This window comes from Paroedura picta, chromosome 2, assembly GCF_049243985.1.
Source record: "Paroedura picta isolate Pp20150507F chromosome 2, Ppicta_v3.0, whole genome shotgun sequence".
Taxonomy (NCBI): domain Eukaryota; kingdom Metazoa; phylum Chordata; class Lepidosauria; order Squamata; family Gekkonidae; genus Paroedura; species Paroedura picta.
Window position 1 is genome coordinate 56,042,248 of NC_135370.1, and position 17,199 is coordinate 56,059,446.

The 17,199-nt window shown below is 42.1% G+C and overlaps 1 long non-coding RNA gene across 2 annotated transcripts in view; it reads right to left on the reverse strand.

Moving 5' to 3' along the window:
- Positions 1–336: 336 nt before the first annotated feature.
- The window catches only part of LOC143829391 (uncharacterized), a 53,123-nt gene continuing 36,260 nt past the window's right edge, over positions 337–17,199 (reverse strand). Inside the window, exons 1-4 of one of the 2 annotated variants that reach the window (XR_013228143.1) lie at positions 11,373–11,488; positions 10,447–10,604; positions 8,792–9,046; positions 337–1,030 (exon numbers count right to left, since the gene is read on the reverse strand). This is a non-coding gene — a long non-coding RNA (uncharacterized LOC143829391). Of the gene's footprint in view, positions 1,031–8,791; positions 9,047–10,446; positions 10,605–11,372; positions 11,489–17,199 lie in introns of those variants that run through there. The other variant, XR_013228144.1, reaches the window with a different exon arrangement.

Below are 17,199 nucleotides of genomic sequence, written 5' to 3' on the forward strand. Positions count from 1 at the left end.
GCTAGCTCTTAGAAGGGTGACCTCCAAGGAAAACTAGGGTCATGATGGCTATATTACACATTCCATATGACAGGCAGACAGATAGATATACAGGTAGACAGGTAGACAGATAGATAATTGGCTTTTCATAAAAACACTTCAAGTTGAAGTCTCACATTTATCTCATATCTTGCCAATAACTCGTGACATGATCATATTCATATCTGAAGTCTGGAGTTGATTTTAGAAATGAGTGAATGAATATGATGAGACAGACAAGACTTTTCAGCAGTCAAAATGAAAGTTTCAGTCTACTATATGTAGAATCCAAAATTGCATTTAAATAATACACAACAGAGAACATAAAATTAAACGGAAACTGATCATGAAGATACCTATCAAGACTCATGATTCACAGTATACTAGTTAAGAGAACCCAGATTCAGGTCCACTATTATTCTGGAATTCCATCTTCTAGAAACATGAAGCAAGCTTGTGATGATACAACTGTAGACTTGTCTATGATGATAGCAGTGCCATCCTTTATATGATTTGGACATGTCAGCTACAAGACACACTTTGGAACTAGTAAGAGATTAACACAGTATTTAAGTTTACATTTTTCAATCTCTAGTGGAGTGCTATGAATGAAAGTGTTAGGACTCTTTGTCTCCTCATCCGTTATTCCGTTTGGCTTCTCCATTTCTCCCTCATTCCCCTTATTTTAGTAACATCCTTGCTGTCTCACATATAAATAGGCTCTGTTTCTAGAATAAGGATAGATGTTAACCTGGCTGTTTTTTTCCCCCCAATCAGAAAAAAAAAACTTAGTTTTCTTACATCTATGACAGACCATCAAGGTTCTAATGCAAACAGTGACCACATATATTACAGCTTGGTACTCCATGATGGATAGAATATGTTCTTTCCTGGAACAGGACTATTAGGACCAACACTTGATCAGCAGATAGTGAAATGCTCCTGGGAGGTTCACAGAATTTTCATTCTCTTCATGGTCCATCCTAGTGTTGATGGTGTTTTTCTTCATTCCCTGTAGGTTTGGGAAAAAGAAAGAAAAATATGACAATCAGTTACAGTGGTTTCCACATGGGATAGGAACAGATTTGTGTGGTTTCTCTGGTGCAGCTACCAATATAGCACAGGGACAATGCAGTTTCCACATGCCAAGTTTTCCCACAGTTTCTCTGCCCTAGTCCTTCAGATGCAGCCACCACCACCCTTCCTCTGGGCCACTGGAACTTTTTCAGTATTTTTTTAAATTGACAATTTCATGTCATTATGATAATGTGTAACTGGTTCTGTACATTCCCAGCTTTCATGAGAACAAAAAAATATTTATAACAGGAGGCTAGAGACTTATTATTTTAAATGAAAGCTGGGAATTCACACAATTGATTGCAGTTAACTATTATGACAATACATTGATATAACAATATGAAATCGCTGCTTTAAATGTAAACAGAAAGATTTCCCCTGGTGGTAGTGGGAGGAAATGGCTGCCTCAGGAAAGGGGTCAGGGAAAATGAATGCAATGTGGGTGGGACCCAGGCTTTCCCACCTACATGGCAACCATCGTAGCTCTACTGTGATCTTCCCCCAAACTTCAAAGCAAATTAGGTTTGAGAGAGATTGTAGAAAAGTCAGGGAGGCCCCCAGTGGTGCATAAATGCATCACAATGCTATGTGGAAGCAGGAAATAAACCTGCTCCCCAACAGCATTGAACCTGGGGCAGATGGCACATGCAGCAAAGGCCCACTTTCCATTAACAACGTTAGCCTTTTACTGGTGGGTAGAGGTAATCAGAGTGATAGTTTACTGTAAAACTAAGTATATTTGACTACCTTTTCTAAATATTATCTTCTCCAAGGCATTTAAGTGAGAGTTGACTAAAAATACTCATATTTAAATGCAAGTTGTTATGTAATCTTCACAATCTTTCTTTCTGAAGTCTCCTGCATCACTGATATAAATGCAGAGAGATCTCCACTTCAGCTCTAAACTGTACATTTAAGTACAAGCTTCCTGATGTAATAAAATGTCATTAAAATTATAAAATGGCTACCCAAGAGAAAATGGCCATTTCAAGCATTGATCATTTAATAGTTCTATGGAACTTAGAGTAACTACATCCTCCCAAACCCCTACAAATATCATCATCACTATAACATCATCACTATAACAATATTCAGAAGGAAGAAGAAAAATTGAGATTCCTAGCACATTCCCTTTCTGTTGTAATCACAGTGCAGGCAACTATCAGTGAACATAGAATCTTTGTATTATTTCCAACTTTCTCTTATTGTCAGTCATTGTGACAAAGAGCAGGGCAGTCTGACACAATGATGAATCACTTCAGACATTGAATTTTCACATGGCTGTCAACCAGTCTTAGTATGCTGTGGCATCTGAAAAAGGCACCGGCATGAAGACTCTGGCTTGCTTTAAGAACATAGCTCAAGTTTCCTATTAAAATCAATGAACCTTCCATTGCATAACCAAAATACATGGCATAAGAGAAGTTCTTTATAGGCAAATGTTGATCCTGATGACTTTCCACTCAATTTCACCCAATACCCCTGCTTAATTACAGCCTTCTTCCTACATGGCTTTTGTTCATGAAGGCCCTATATATCCCCAATGGCTTTCTTCTTTTTTCACCAGTAGAAAAGTTGGCTGACAACAATACAATATGTGTAGAAATCAAATCAGACATTGATGTCAACTTTTAAGAGACATATTTCTCTTTCCCCTTCTCTGTATACCTTGATTATCTAATAATGCTAGATATTTGTTGCAAAGTAATGTTTCTTTAGGGCCTTTATTGTAGGTAGGGGACTCTTGTAGTACTGTGGTAGCTTCCTAGAAATGTGTGAATATTACCCACCCTTTGTTGTGCTTAGTTACTATTACTAAAAGACAATACTGCTGCTTCTATGTAAGTCATGATTGATCAAAGGGTTCAATAGAGATAAATACTCAGATTTTAGCCAGGATCATTCTGAGCAACTTATTGCTTCAGGATAGATCATGCTTTGAGACTGATCATCCTTGCTTGGCTGCTCTGTATTTGCTCTGCTCAGCCTCCACAAACGTTTGTGTTCTGTGTTCTTCATCTGTGGAGTGGGGAGTGGTTGGCTTTCAGTCACTTTAAATGCTTTTAAAATGTTCTACTTATTCCTGTTTTAATTTGTTCACACCCTTGGCAGCCATTGTGGGCGCAGAAAAGTGGCATGGGGATGTGCTCAGGACAGCCTGCCTGAATTCCATCCAGTCAGGCTCTCCACATAACTCCTCCTAAAGAGGATAACTTCCCTTTCTCTGCAGCACTGAGGGCCGTTCCGCATTCATCCAAAATAGCACAATGGTTACTAATTGAAATCGCTACAGTTTTGCCATTATGCACAACATCGTTGACAATCTGCAACACTCCTGAAACCGATCTGCAAAAAGCGCTTCGTTGTAGCGGATTCACCCTCTAGAAAGCGCTACACTCCTGCAACCAATCTGCAACACTAGCGGGAAAGTTCTGTGTGTTACCATTGTTGCGGTTTCTGCAAAGTCCCTTCCCCTGGCTCTCTCCTCTGATCTTCCGGTGAAGCGATCGCCATTTTTTTTTCTCTGAGCGAGCGGAGATCAACGCACCAGCGAGCCTTCGTTTACCCAGCGAGGCTTCCCTGGCTGCAGCCCCTCTGTTTAAAGTCACCAAGCACAAGCATCGCAGAGACCCATTTGCTGGTTTATTTTCACTTTATTTTTCACGCTGTTTTCGGCCAAAAATTGCGCCCGTGAGGGGGGGGATTTTTTTTTTCACTCGGGGGGAGCGTGGCAACAATGAAACGGCAGCTCAAACACCACCTGCTAGCTGGATGGGTCTCTCCGTTGCAACGAATCAATGCATATTCGTTGCAACGGGTGTGTTTTTTTTAAACCTTCCTTAAAGGGAAAGGGGCTGTTTGGGAGCATGATAACGGCCGCCCATTGGCTGCTTGACGGCCAGGGGTGGGACACAGCTTAGCAATAGCGCTTCCTGGCTAGCGATTTTTGCAGAGACCGGAACCCTGTGGGAAATGATAGAAATGCAACTGAATTCCACTACAAAGGCCGGTATGTGTTACACCGAATTCCACTATTTAAAATGGCGATTTTTCGTTCAGCAAACAATTTGCTACATGGATCCCTAGGGCGGAATGGCCCTGAGAGGGTTAAAGGGGTGGATCTGGTGGCCAGAGAGCTGCCAGCAGGGAAAGGAGACTAGCTGAGGCCCTGCAGGAACTCCCCCCTACATAAACACATGGAGTTCACAGAAGCCAAAGCACTTCTCCCGTCTCAGAATGCAAACCTTATTAGCCATCCCGTGACTTACTTGCAAGTAAACATTCCTGAGATCCAACTGCAAATTTTCTCCCTGTTGTTGCATTTCTCTGCATCCCTGTTCTTCTCCAACCATTCAAGAGCAGACTCCCCCTCCAGCAGGGACTCAGCCTGTTGTATTTCTCTGCAGCCTCCTCCATTGTTCTTCAGAGGTGGGAGAGGAAGGGGGAGACTGCTGAGAGATGCAACAGCAAGGACAAACTGCAGCCAGATCCCTGGGAAGGAGGGCTAATAAGGTTTGGCATCTGCTTTGGGGCGGCCATAACAGGCTATTGTAGCAGGGGAAATAATGCCAATGTGGGTGGGACTGGGAAGATGTAGACTTTCCCTTTCCATATAGATGCCGCCTTGGTCTTGCTGCCATCTTTCCAAGACCATCAAAGCATATTTGTGACCAATGGCATGGCTGATAGTGAAACTGTAGAGGGCTTGATTTTCAGTAATTTTAAATGCTTTTGAAATGCAGTTCTACTTATGCCTGTTTTTATTTGTCTGCACCATTGGCACCCTTTGCAGGGACAAAAAGGCAGGATGGGGACATACTAAAACTAGGGACAGTAATTGCCATAGACAATACATAATTGCCCATAGAGGATACAAAATTTGCCCTTAGGAAATAATGGACATAACTTGCTCATAGGAAATATTGGACACAGCTTGCTCAGAGGAAGTAGTGGCAAGCATGCTTCCCCATATGGTGCTGTATAAATGCACTGGCTCTTTTGTTTTGATGGTAATGTATTCTGGGATTCAAGTAGTATGGTTTTAAACTCAACTTCTGTTGAGTTCAAAGTGAGTATTTAGATCACCAGTGTTTCCAACATCAAGCCACTACTTGAGATGGGACAGGGTGAGAAGGTTAGGATGATGACTGACCCTCTTGTCCAGCGAGTCCCCAGCACCACTCATTTCAGGTCCATTTTCACACCAGCAATTTACACTAGGGGGCCATCTGCAGGGCATTTTACCAACCTGGAGCTTAGTTGCTGTCTTAAATAAATTATGGGATGACTTTAGAATTGTGCTACCAATACCCCACTTTCCTAGATATCTGAATGCTTTGGATATCCTCAAAATACTATCCTTGGACTTCATTTTTGTCCTTTATATTCATACCACATTCTGCCTCATATATAATTTCTTTAAAATACATATTTTATCATTTGAACCCTACCAAAGTGTTGGGGAGACTCATTTTATGAATTTTCTTAAAATGACATGTCACTAGAAACATGACCATTTCTCCAGCTACAGAGCTCTAAAATATAACAAATATCTGATCGCCACCTATTAAAATGTAGCAATGCATGTTTAAATGTATTCATTTAGATGTACCTTTCCATGCGACTATATCTGCAGACTATTTTCTCCATAGAAATGCTGAGTTCTCCTGGATTGTTATTCACAAAGGCAGCTTTCTGAGTTATTTCTCTTGCTGCATAATATTCATGATAGCAATTTGATACCTTAGCAGTTTCAAGGTTATCAAGTGATTGAAAATCCTACTGCTTACTTCAAGGTGTAGCTTATAAAACTCGGTTGCCATCCATTATAGTACTATAATAGTTTTTCTTAATGTCTTTCATGAAGTGCTGATTTAAAAGTGTAAGCTAACTTTAGAAAATAGCTTATCAGTTGTGGACTTCGTATGTTCTGGTTAATGGTAAAACAGAGGCAGCTCTTTTGACATTGCTAGCTGTTACCATTAAAGCACCACTTAATCTAGATCACATATCTTGATAAATCAAAGGACAGAATGGTGTTCATAAGATATTTATAATGAAAAACACTGTTTCCTATGTTAGGAGATTTATACAGACTCGGTATCAGTCACGGGAGTAGTGATTACATGCCTTCGGTATCCCCCGATCTTTGGGAGTATGTGGAACTGCAACTAGATTTGAAAGCTAGCTTCAGGAAGATGGAGATACCAATGTGTGCACAATCAGTTTTCCCAAATTGTTCTATAATTCTACAGCCCCTTCAGATCCCTGGACTGATCATTCCTAGGGTTTCAGGATCAGTGCAGAGGATCAGCCACATGGGTCAGCTTGCAGAAGAGCAAGAGGGAATATTTTGGTCAGATCACAAATCCAGCAGCACCTATTACATTCCTATATGTGATGTGTGATTGTGTGGGAATGGAATGCTGGCTGTGTGAACTGGCTATTTTGTTGTGAGAACAGCAGAAAATAAACTAGGAATAATTTGTTCAGCTACAAAATGGTGTTGCACAGAAATGCATAACCAAAGCCCATTCTGCACATGTTGGATGTGCACACTTTCAGTGTGCTTTTGAAGTTTCTAAAAGTGCATTGTAAGTGCATTATACAACATGTGCAGAAGGTGAAACCACAATATCTTTTAACTATGCCCTGCATAAAACCATCACAAGCCTCTTCAGCAATGGTCCCAGTCACATGGAATAGTCTGCCTGAAAATGTTATACAAATTTATCTGTAGAAAATGTTGTTTACAAGGATATTTAGACGCTAGAGATGAGCACAAACTATGCAACGAGCTAAAGTGTATGCCAAAATTTGTTTAGATTGGGCCTCAGAAGGCAGCATTTGGTGTGCACATGATCTCTGAAAAACATGTGTTTTGGGATACAGTATGGTAAATGAAACCCACCTAGAAATTCTGGCATAAAAGTATAGGACAACAGTGGGTAAGCGGTGTTTTCCAGTCTTGGAAACACAAATAAAAACCCTGCAAAACTTGACAGACACACAGCCTCCAATAATAGACTTCCCATTCATCATGATGGGATGGAACTCTATATAAGCAGAGGGTGAGCCATTGATAGCCATACCCTTTCCATCACCCCAACAGTGAGGAGAGAGCTGTGTGATGCAAAGACCAACTTTTGTTGGCCAACAGACCAAGTACCACTTCACTTAACTTCTGCCTCTATCCCATGGCAGCTTTCCCCTCACATACCACACATTTTTCTCCCATCCATCCCCCTTTGCCCATACCACCGTCATGGTGACTTGTTGTGGGGCACACCATCCATCTCTTTCTGTCTTCCTATTCCTGGTCTTTGGTCATCCAGTGTTATAGTAGTGCACCAGGGAACAATGTTTGATGTATTAAATGGTGTACCGCCTTTAAATCCAGTATCCATGACTTCATGGACAAGATGTTTGTCAGAGGGGTGTCCTACAGCTTGGGTGGTTCTCCACCTCCTTTACTGTCCCACGTTTTCACTTTGTGTATGCACGCCTCCCATTTTGTAAGGAGTGACTTCAATCCACCATCAAACTTTATCTTTCATGGTCAGGGCAGTAGGTGCTCAGTATCAGGCCAATGTCTAGAACCTGCAGTGTGTTATGGTGGCCAGAGTGGGATGTTTGACCCTGCCATGCACGGCATACCTTGATTCTGGTAGAAGAGCTGGCCCATGAAGATGCAGCCAATCTGTACTGTGCATGTGGCTTCCAGACCATGGGCAGAAATGGACAGTTGGGTATATGTGGTAGGGATTGGACATTAAGCCACCCCATTAGTAGCCCACGATTCACTCTACTTTCTTCATCAATATCTTCAGCTTCCTCCTGACCTTTTTCATTGACTGCTAAAGCACTTTATACAGCACTCATTGGTCACCACCTCCCTACCATGCTGCCTCCCTTGCATGTCTGGCCATGTACTGAAAATGTTTTGCCTGCCATGTCCAGGGCCAGCTTTTGGAGTAAAAAACATGTATGAGACCAGGCCATACCACACTGAACAGGTTCAATGACACCATGGAATTTCCATTTGCCTGCTGGGAAGAATAGGAGGGAGGGCCATGCCCATGCCCATGCCCATATATCACATTGACGGTGCACAGCCGCCCATGAAAGAACATTCCTGATGGCTCCTGAAATACTGAATTAGTTTCGTTTGGGCAAGTAAAATGTTTGGTTTGGGAAGGATCCCAAGCTGGCTTTCCCCATTTTGTGCCCATCCCTCCTAGAAGCAAAATCTGTACACAATCCTTTAGTTTTTAGAGATTGAATTTTCTGTTTTTCTGTGTTGGTTTTGATGGTTATTAATAATCAAAATATATGTATATATCTGTCTAGCACTTTTTTGTCTCACTCTTCTCCTGTAGAGCTCAAAGTGGTTCCCCTTTCCTCATTTTATTGATTTTTTATTGGATTAACTGTTTCACTATTATCAATCTTATCCCCAGATTCTGGGTATTTTTGTGTTGAAAGCTATCTAGTCCCTCTTTGGAAAGAGATTCAAGCAGAATAATATTTTAATAAATAAAAAGTCATCTCCATTCATCTCCATTGTAATAGCAGCCTTCATATCTTGGAAGCTAAGCAGGATAGGCCCTGGTTAGCATTTGGAATGAAGACCACCAAGGAAATCCAGGGTTGCTACAGTGGCAGATATTGAAAAACCACCTCTGAAACGTCTTACCTTGAAAACCCCATGAGGGGTCACTGTAAGTCAGTTGTAACTTGATGGCACTTTTCAGCACCAAAAGTTGAGCCACAGGGCCAGAGTTTGGTGCTAAATTCTGAGGTCTTGTCTCAACAGAAGGACCTAAAAATGCAGCCAAAGAAGAACGAGCTCCCTGACTCAGCTTCATCCTTCTGTATTCCTTCATGTCCTTCCACTGTCCACTGTAGGTGTTGTATTTTCCAGCACACCTCATGTTAGCTATCAGGCATTCTGGAGGGTAAGGAATAGGAGGAGTTCAGTGCATTTTAGGAACATAACATTTGATGTCAGTCATTCTGGGAACTTGGTAGGTATTATTTATTACTTATTTATCAAATGGCACACATATAGTATAGCCAGAAGATCCTATGAATATGGAATCATGTCCATAGTGTAAAATTACCTAACTGCACCACATTGTCATTGAAACCCTACAGTGTTATTTTTTTCAGCATTTCCTGTTCCAACTTATCTACTCCTTCTTGCAGGGAATGAGGCAATGTTGAACCTTGTGAGATCATGTCAATTATTCTTTTATCAAACAGTATGGAGAAGATGTAGAGGGATAAACATACACCATACATCACCCATAACACATAATTAGTCCTCCTTTGTCTCTTTCTCTCAAACTTGTCCTTAGTTTACTAGATGCTGAGAGCAACATGAATATGGAGACTCAAAATGCCATAAAGCTATGGTAAACCACTATAATTCAGTAATGCTGGAATCAGAATTTCTGCCATAAATTGCCATTGCTGGAAAAGGCAGCAAGAGTCAACTCAAGCCTTAGTGTTGATAAAGATATTTGATTCTTAGAGTTTGCTAAATTGGAAAAGCCAACTCTCAAGCCAGCATAATGAACTTGTGAAGAAAGCCCCATCATCTGCTAGGCTCTTTTTGAGATTCCTAGCAACCTACTGGATTTTAGTTTTCAGATGCCATTTGGGCAGTCTCTGACTGGCAAAGAGTGTTGCTTGATTGAGTTTACATGGTGGCATCTGCTAAAGTAACAGATGTCTGTGCCACTGAGGTGCTATGTTCTCACTTTTTATAGAAGGAGAAATGGCTTCGGTAAGAATTTTGATTGTCTTTATGCAAATTAAATGCTCAGCTCTGATCCTTAAAGGAGTCTCATTATAACCAAAATCTTAAACAATCATAAATACATATGCACCTTTGTAGAACTCTTTACTGTTTTGGTTATCAAGGAAGTTCCTTATGCACTGGCAATTGTGCGTGAAATTAGGTCTTTTTCTAATTACCAATATAAAGGTACTAGCAGTGACTCAATGAGGAATCATTCATTTTTCTAAATAAAGAGTGCATAACACCACTGTGTGCTACAGGAGTTCCAGTAAGTAGCTTCATTTTTGATTTACAGAAACCAAGCAACCATTAAAAAAAACCGAAAGAAAAGCCAGCAAGTACATAATCAGTCTATGAATACAAGAAGTATAAGCATACAACCAAATGGTAAAAGTCTACAACATCTGAGTAAAGGGGAGGTGGGAATCAAACACATATCCTCTTTCCCTGAACCGGCAATTTATTCCTATGATGTTAAAGAGATAAGCAGAAATGCCTCAGTGTTTCTCGGTTTGAAGTTCAGGTTCAGAGCACCTCAGACATACCTTGTTCTCCATTTGTACTTCTGTGTATCCAAGAATGGCTTCCCAGAATGCCTCTTCAAAGAAAGTCTGTCTTCCCAGGACAGCAAGTTGTTACCTTGGTCTTCTCAGGTTACCTCTATTACCATACTTTTTATTTGCCCACTTCTTCAGCTTGGAATCTAGGAGGAATTCAGAAGAGAAATGCCTAGTTCTTTCTATTGACCAGACACCCTGTAAAACTAGTTTGAATTTAACCTTGAGTATTTAGGGAGCTTAAACCCAACATTCACAAAGCGAAGTACACCTATGCTTGGGTGAAGGGTCATTTCATCAGGCATCACTCAATTCTGCTTAGGATTGTACTGTAAGTACATGATGCAGAAACAATATTTGGTTCTCTAACTGCGAGTGTTACAACAGGAGTTCCAGCTGACTTAAGATGTGAGAGGAGGATCCTTACACAATATGGCCAAGATACAAAATGACAGTGACTAGCCTGGAAGCAAAGATAAAAATGCACACAGTAGCTAAGGAAAGAGTTTTAAGAAATCAAGACTTCCATTCTATTTAATTACTAGACAACTGTGTGACCAGCAAATTGGTCACGCAGTTCTCTTATCCTACAACTAACAGATACTATGCCTTTTTTTCCCTCCACAGTCATTACCACCTAGTAGTTGCTGGGGTCTAGTATAAATTTCATATATATTGGATTAGATTTGCTGAGTGTACCAAGTGGGGGAAGAGTTGAGCTCATCCTTGTCTGACCCCTACTCCAATCTGAGCCCTCCTGAAGCTGCTTATAGAAGCAGCTGGAAGGGTTTTATTCTTTTAGTTTTTAGTATTCATTTCTAGCCGTGGCTGTGGGTGCTTTAAGTATCTAGGGACACAGTTTTAGTGTAATACTCCTGGGGCCGTTTTCATAGCTGTATCATAGACACTCCTACCTTGGGCTGCATCCAGTGATCCGTCAGAATATGCTGACAGTTGCAGATCTTTTCCCATTTCTCTCTCTCCCAAGTAGTATTTTCTGATTCCAGGAAAATTTATGCCTATGGTCACGGGACCCACATGGACTAATAGCCACAGGGTTGGGAGGGCTGCACTGGTTAACGGGAAGGGAATGAAATCACCCTTCCTGCTTCTTCCTTCAGCACAGCTTCACTGACAGAAGACGAAGGAGCAATTCTGACCTCTTGCTCCCCCCCCCTTCCATTCCCACCACTTCACTGCTAGTTCAAGTGGCTCCCATGACCCTCAGAATAGCATTTCTCAGGGTTAGAACAGACTGCTGGGGCAAAGAGGAGGAGGAGGAGGAGGAGGAGGAAGTGATATGAGAAAGATCTGTGATCTTTGCATCCACAGATTGCTGAATCCAATCCAATGACTCTGACTGCTGCCTGTAACAAACAATTTGTATATAAAAAGCCATTTGAGAAATGAGGGTTGAGAATGAACACATACACCAGACTCCCTTGCATCTACTATGAAGGATGCTGCTAAAATCTTTTTGCTGTTTATTATGGTATAACACCAAAAACAGTACAGTAATATATATATATATATATTTTAAAACTTACTACTACTAATATACAAAAAAGAAATAAGTTGTTAGCAATTGGTAAGAGAATCTGAGAATAAAAATTTTAAAAATCAGGTTAGGACTAAAATCTATTTTATCTAGATAATAGGAAAAAAAACTAACCTTGGGTAGTTGAATGGAGCTTAAGAAGACTGCAGGTACATATTCTCAAATTCTCAGTTCCACAAACTATGAACTATCAGGCATATGCTGGCTACTGAGTTGGTAATTACTGGTGATTTATCAGACAACAGTTTGTTAGCTATGGCTGTGTTGTTTACAGTTATGTGCCTTGACCTGAATGTTACCAGAGGGAAGATGAACCTAGCTCAGATCTTAGCATAAAAGAGGCAGCTCAGAAGAACATGCTCTAGATCAGTGGTCCCCAACTCCCGGTCCGGGACCGGTACCGGGCCGTGGCTCCTCTTCGTCCTCCTCCCTGGCTGCTGCCTCGGGGGCTGCCCTGCCACTCTGCTGCTGGCTCACTTCCAGCAGGAAAGCAAGTAGAGCAGGGGCTCAGATGGCGGTGACGTCCCTCAAAGGAGATCTGTTTATACCTCCCAGCCACTACTGCAAAGGGTAACACCATGCACCTTCCCAAGCCTGTCTGAGGGACCACTTGTCTACTTATGCCCCTTGCAAGTACTAATCTGTTAGTGGTCCCTGGCCCCAAAGAGATACACCTGACCTTGACCCAAGCTAGGACCTTTTTGATCCTGGCCCCGACCTGGTGTAACGAGCTCATGGGAGAGCTGAGGGCCCTGACAGAGCTGACAGAAATGGAGCTCTTGAGTCCAGGCCAGCAAGAGTGATGGGCCCCCCTCAGGCTCCATTATACAACCTTTAGTGCACCACTTGTTAGGTTACTGTGGGAGGTAGGAGGGACCTGGCCATCTTGGTACCCTGGGAGTTATACAGGTTAGGGGGTTTTATGATTTTATGGGATTTATATTTTATGTAGCACACCTTGAGTCTTTGGTGGAAGGCAGCATATAAATATTATTATTAATAATAATAAAGGTAAAAGCTCTTCTATGGTAATTGCTTTCCAAGGTAAAAATATATGATACAGGAGAAAGTATATATCTTTTTCTGAGCGGTGACCCAAAAGTGGGTCACTGGCAAGGCTCCCCCATGCATAAAAACACTTGCCAGTTGTCATAATTTCATATAGAAGCCAATGATGTAGAGAGGGAACAGAGAAACTACGATGTGGTGAGTAAGGAAGAAGTCAACACAGCAGTTCTGTTTACTGCTATACCATATTTCTGTATATGATGTGTAGTTTTCGATCCTAGCACCAACTAAATTGCTTTCATGAGTCTCCATAATAATGTCTTTTTCATATTATCACTGGTGTGCCTATGTAATGCTGCATTTATTCACAAACACAAGAATTCAAATGAGTTTAGAGTTGGAGTGAGTGAGAGAAAATCATTCCACTCTGAAAAACATTGACAGGGCTGTAGCTGAATCCATTCCAATTCATCAGAAATCCAGAGTTGTTAGGGAATGTGGAATGGATTCCAGTCGACCCTAGAAATATGTCACCTGATGTACATAGATGGATCTCTGGAATTTACCAATTTCAAGTTCCTTGAGTTTCAGGTACACTGTGCAGTAATATGGAAAACAGTGCCCTGCTCCTATTTGCCTGGTCTGGGGTAACATGAACTGTGAAGCAATACAAGCTTTCAAGAATCTCAGTAAAATCCATACAATACAAAACACTCAATTGTTACTAGGAATGAAGGGGAACAAATTAAGTCAGTCATTGGGGAATGGAAAATGAGACATCCAGACAACATCGATTAAAGCAATTTTGAGCTTAAATAGTAACAGCAAAAATATGAACATCCCCAACACTTTCATAGCCAAACAGAGCTGCTGCAAAGGAAAGAAGGAATCAATGGACATGTTCAAAAAAATTGCAAACTTTGAAAATCAAATATTTCCTGGCAGGCAAATTGGATGGTGCTTAGAGGCAGAAAGGGAAGGAATCTTGAAGGAACTGCCTGGCTCTTGAGAACCAGAGTGATCTAGTGGTGACTAATGTTCTCCTTGGATCTAACAAACTGGCGTTCAAAGCTTTGTTCAGCTGGAGGCTTAGGAGCATGGCCTGAGGCAAGCAATCATTGTTCACCTGCAGTTCTGCATCAGTAAGAGCCAATAACGTTAAAGGATTGTTGTAGAGCAGCATGAGCATTCTAAAACTCCTGTCCCATTAAAATGTGCTCACGTTACTACAAATTCATTGTAATAATATGCTGCATAGCTTGCTATTCCTGATAACTCGTATCTGACCTAAGAATGCCAACATCTAGGTAGCACCTGGAGAACACTTGCTATTACAACTACCTCGGGAAAGAATACTTGGACCATCGTACAATTTCTGATAGGACTCTTCCATTCATTATAAGTCTTTTAAGTGTGCCTATCATTGTTACCCATCGTTAACAAAAGACTAATGTTTTGGGTACTAAAAAAGCAAGATTTATAGGAGTGAATTTATTGTGTATGACCATAGGCCATGACAATATAAAACATTAATCCAAGATTTATAGGTAAGATCTGAACATAAGAGATGTCCCTTAAGATCAGACTAGTGAAGTTACTTGCAGAGAGGGCTTCTCTCTCTCTCTCTGTCAGTGTGTGTGTGTGAGAGAGAGAGAGAGAGAAGAAGAAGAGTTGGTTCTTATATGTCACTTTTCCCTACCCAAAGGAGGCTCAAAGCGGCTTACAGTTGCCTTCCCTTTCCTCTCCCCACAACAGACACCCTGTGAGGTGGGTGAGGCTGAGAGAGTCCTGATATCACTGCTCAGTCAGAAAAGTTTTATCAGTGCCGTGGCGAGCCCAAGGTCACCCAGCTGGCTGCATGTGGGGGAGCGCAGAATCAAACCCGGCATGCCAGATTAGAAGTCCACATTTCTAACCACTACACCAAACTGGTGAGAGAGAGAGAGAGAGAGAGAGAGAGAGAGATGGTATTCACCAGCACTAGCCTGGTTACCTGAGAGTGTTTCAGTGGAGATACCTGGGACCATACCCAGGAGCATCCACATGCAAAGTAACGAGTGGCCTACTGAGCTATGGTCTCTTTCTATGTATTACAAACAAATCCCTGTCAAATGAGATCCTGGTCCAAGAACTGCCCAGCTTCTCACATCTTTGACATCATTTATAGAACCCGTGTCAGGCTACAGTTTTAAAGAAGTGGAGAGCTCCCACCATGCTGACAATAGCAGAGGACAGTGTTGAGGGGAAAAAAAAGTTTTATTAGCGATTCAGGTGGGTAGCCAAAAAAAGCTTATACCCAGAATAAAACTTTGTTGGCCTTAAAAGTTCCACCGGATGCAAGCTTTGTTCTTCTTGTCTTATTATGCCTCTCTTCTCTTTAAAGGGATCCAAGCCTCAGTGCACTTTTCTATAGGGCATATTAGACAGGCACAGGTTGTGAGCTCTTAAAAGTTCTTAAAAGTGGCCTGCCTTATAGAAACAACGAACAGCTGGTAGTCACATAATTTAGCTCCAAGTAGTATAATCAGCTCAATATCTGTTCCTTCTCATTTGCATGATTAATTGACATCTTGTTAACTTCTCTTCAGGGATGATGAAAATCATTGCATTACAAAACAAACACATTTTGAATGGAAGGACAGTCTCTTCTTGCAAATGAGTTTTTGAGCACACACTTCAGGAAGCAGGGTTTATAGCACAAGGAAAATTTATTCTCTCTTCTCCTGAAGGAGATAGTATGTGGTCACTGAGCCAGAAAAGGAAGGTGCACTGCAACTCATTGATGAGGACAACACTTTCCTCTACTGGCTAGGCACTTAATTCAGGCAGCAATAATTTGACCATGGTTCTGGCAGCTCAAGGAAGACCCATTGGAAACCTGAGCATAATGAGTAGAGTGCTGGGTTCAAAGTCCATGAGAAAACCACCAACTATCAGCAGCATCAAATCAGTATCACTTAAGCAACCTCACAGAGTTGCTGCAAGTACTACCTTGTACAGTCAATTCACTATAGGCACCATCCAAAAACAAGAGTCTGGCATGTCATATCTTTCCGTAGGACCAACTAGAATGCCTTGAAGCTGCATCATACAATAAGCCTGAACTCTCCCTAGAAGCTAAAATGACAAAACCAAGGATATTGTATTTTGATCATATCAAGAGAAGATAAGAGTCACTGAAAAAGACAAGAATGGTAGGAAAAGTTGAAGGCAACAGGAAAAGAGGCAAGCCCAGTGTGAGATGGATTGACTCAGTTAGGGAAGCCACAAACCTCAATTTGTAAAATCTGAGGAAGACATTTTGGAGGTCATTAATTCATTGGGTCAACTCGTTGGAAGTGACATGACAGCACAACATACACACAAATGGTTGAGTTATCTAGAACAGTGGTTCCCAACCCGTGGGCTGCAGCCCGGTGCTGGGCTGCGAAGGCCTTGGCGCCGGGCCGCGGCTTCTTCTTCCCTCCCCCCCGAAGCGAGAAGCTCGCCAGGCCACGAGCAAATCAGCCGCCAAAGTGGCCGATTAGCTCGCGGCCTGGCAAGCTTCTTATTTCAGGAGGGGAGGGAAGAGAAGCTTGCCGAGCCGCAAGCTAATCGGCCGGGAGGGGGAGCCACGGCCGACGGCATGGCGGCGGCGCAAACGCGAGTGCGCGGACTGCTGCACACGCGCGTTTGCGCCCCTACCGGGCACAAACGCGCGTGCATGGCAGTCCACGCATGCGTGTTTGCACTGGGGCTGCCGCGCGTGCGCGGGACCCTGGGCCGCCCTCTCCCCCCACTACGCCGAAGCGGTCTGTAGCGAGCGTAAGCTTGCGGACCACTGATCTAGAACACTTCATAAGGTGTGTGTGTGGGGGGGGGGATGAATTGTTTGGGGATATGATGGTAAAGACCCAAGTTTGCAACTGTAGGATTGAAAGGAAAATAGGACCTATGGCAGGCCCTATGCAGCTAGATTGACAAAGAAGGCAGGAAGAATGATTTTGTCAGAATGGACTATGGAGTGCAGGATAACACAGGAAAGATCTCCAACCATCAGCACCTTCCATATAGAAATGAGATGGCTTTGTTTGCTTACACTGAATCATCTAGCCAAATCCAGTTGGGTCTATCATGTCCTAAAGTTCTCCATCCTATCGGATTCATGGAATCATGTTCTGAAGAAGTCTTAGATA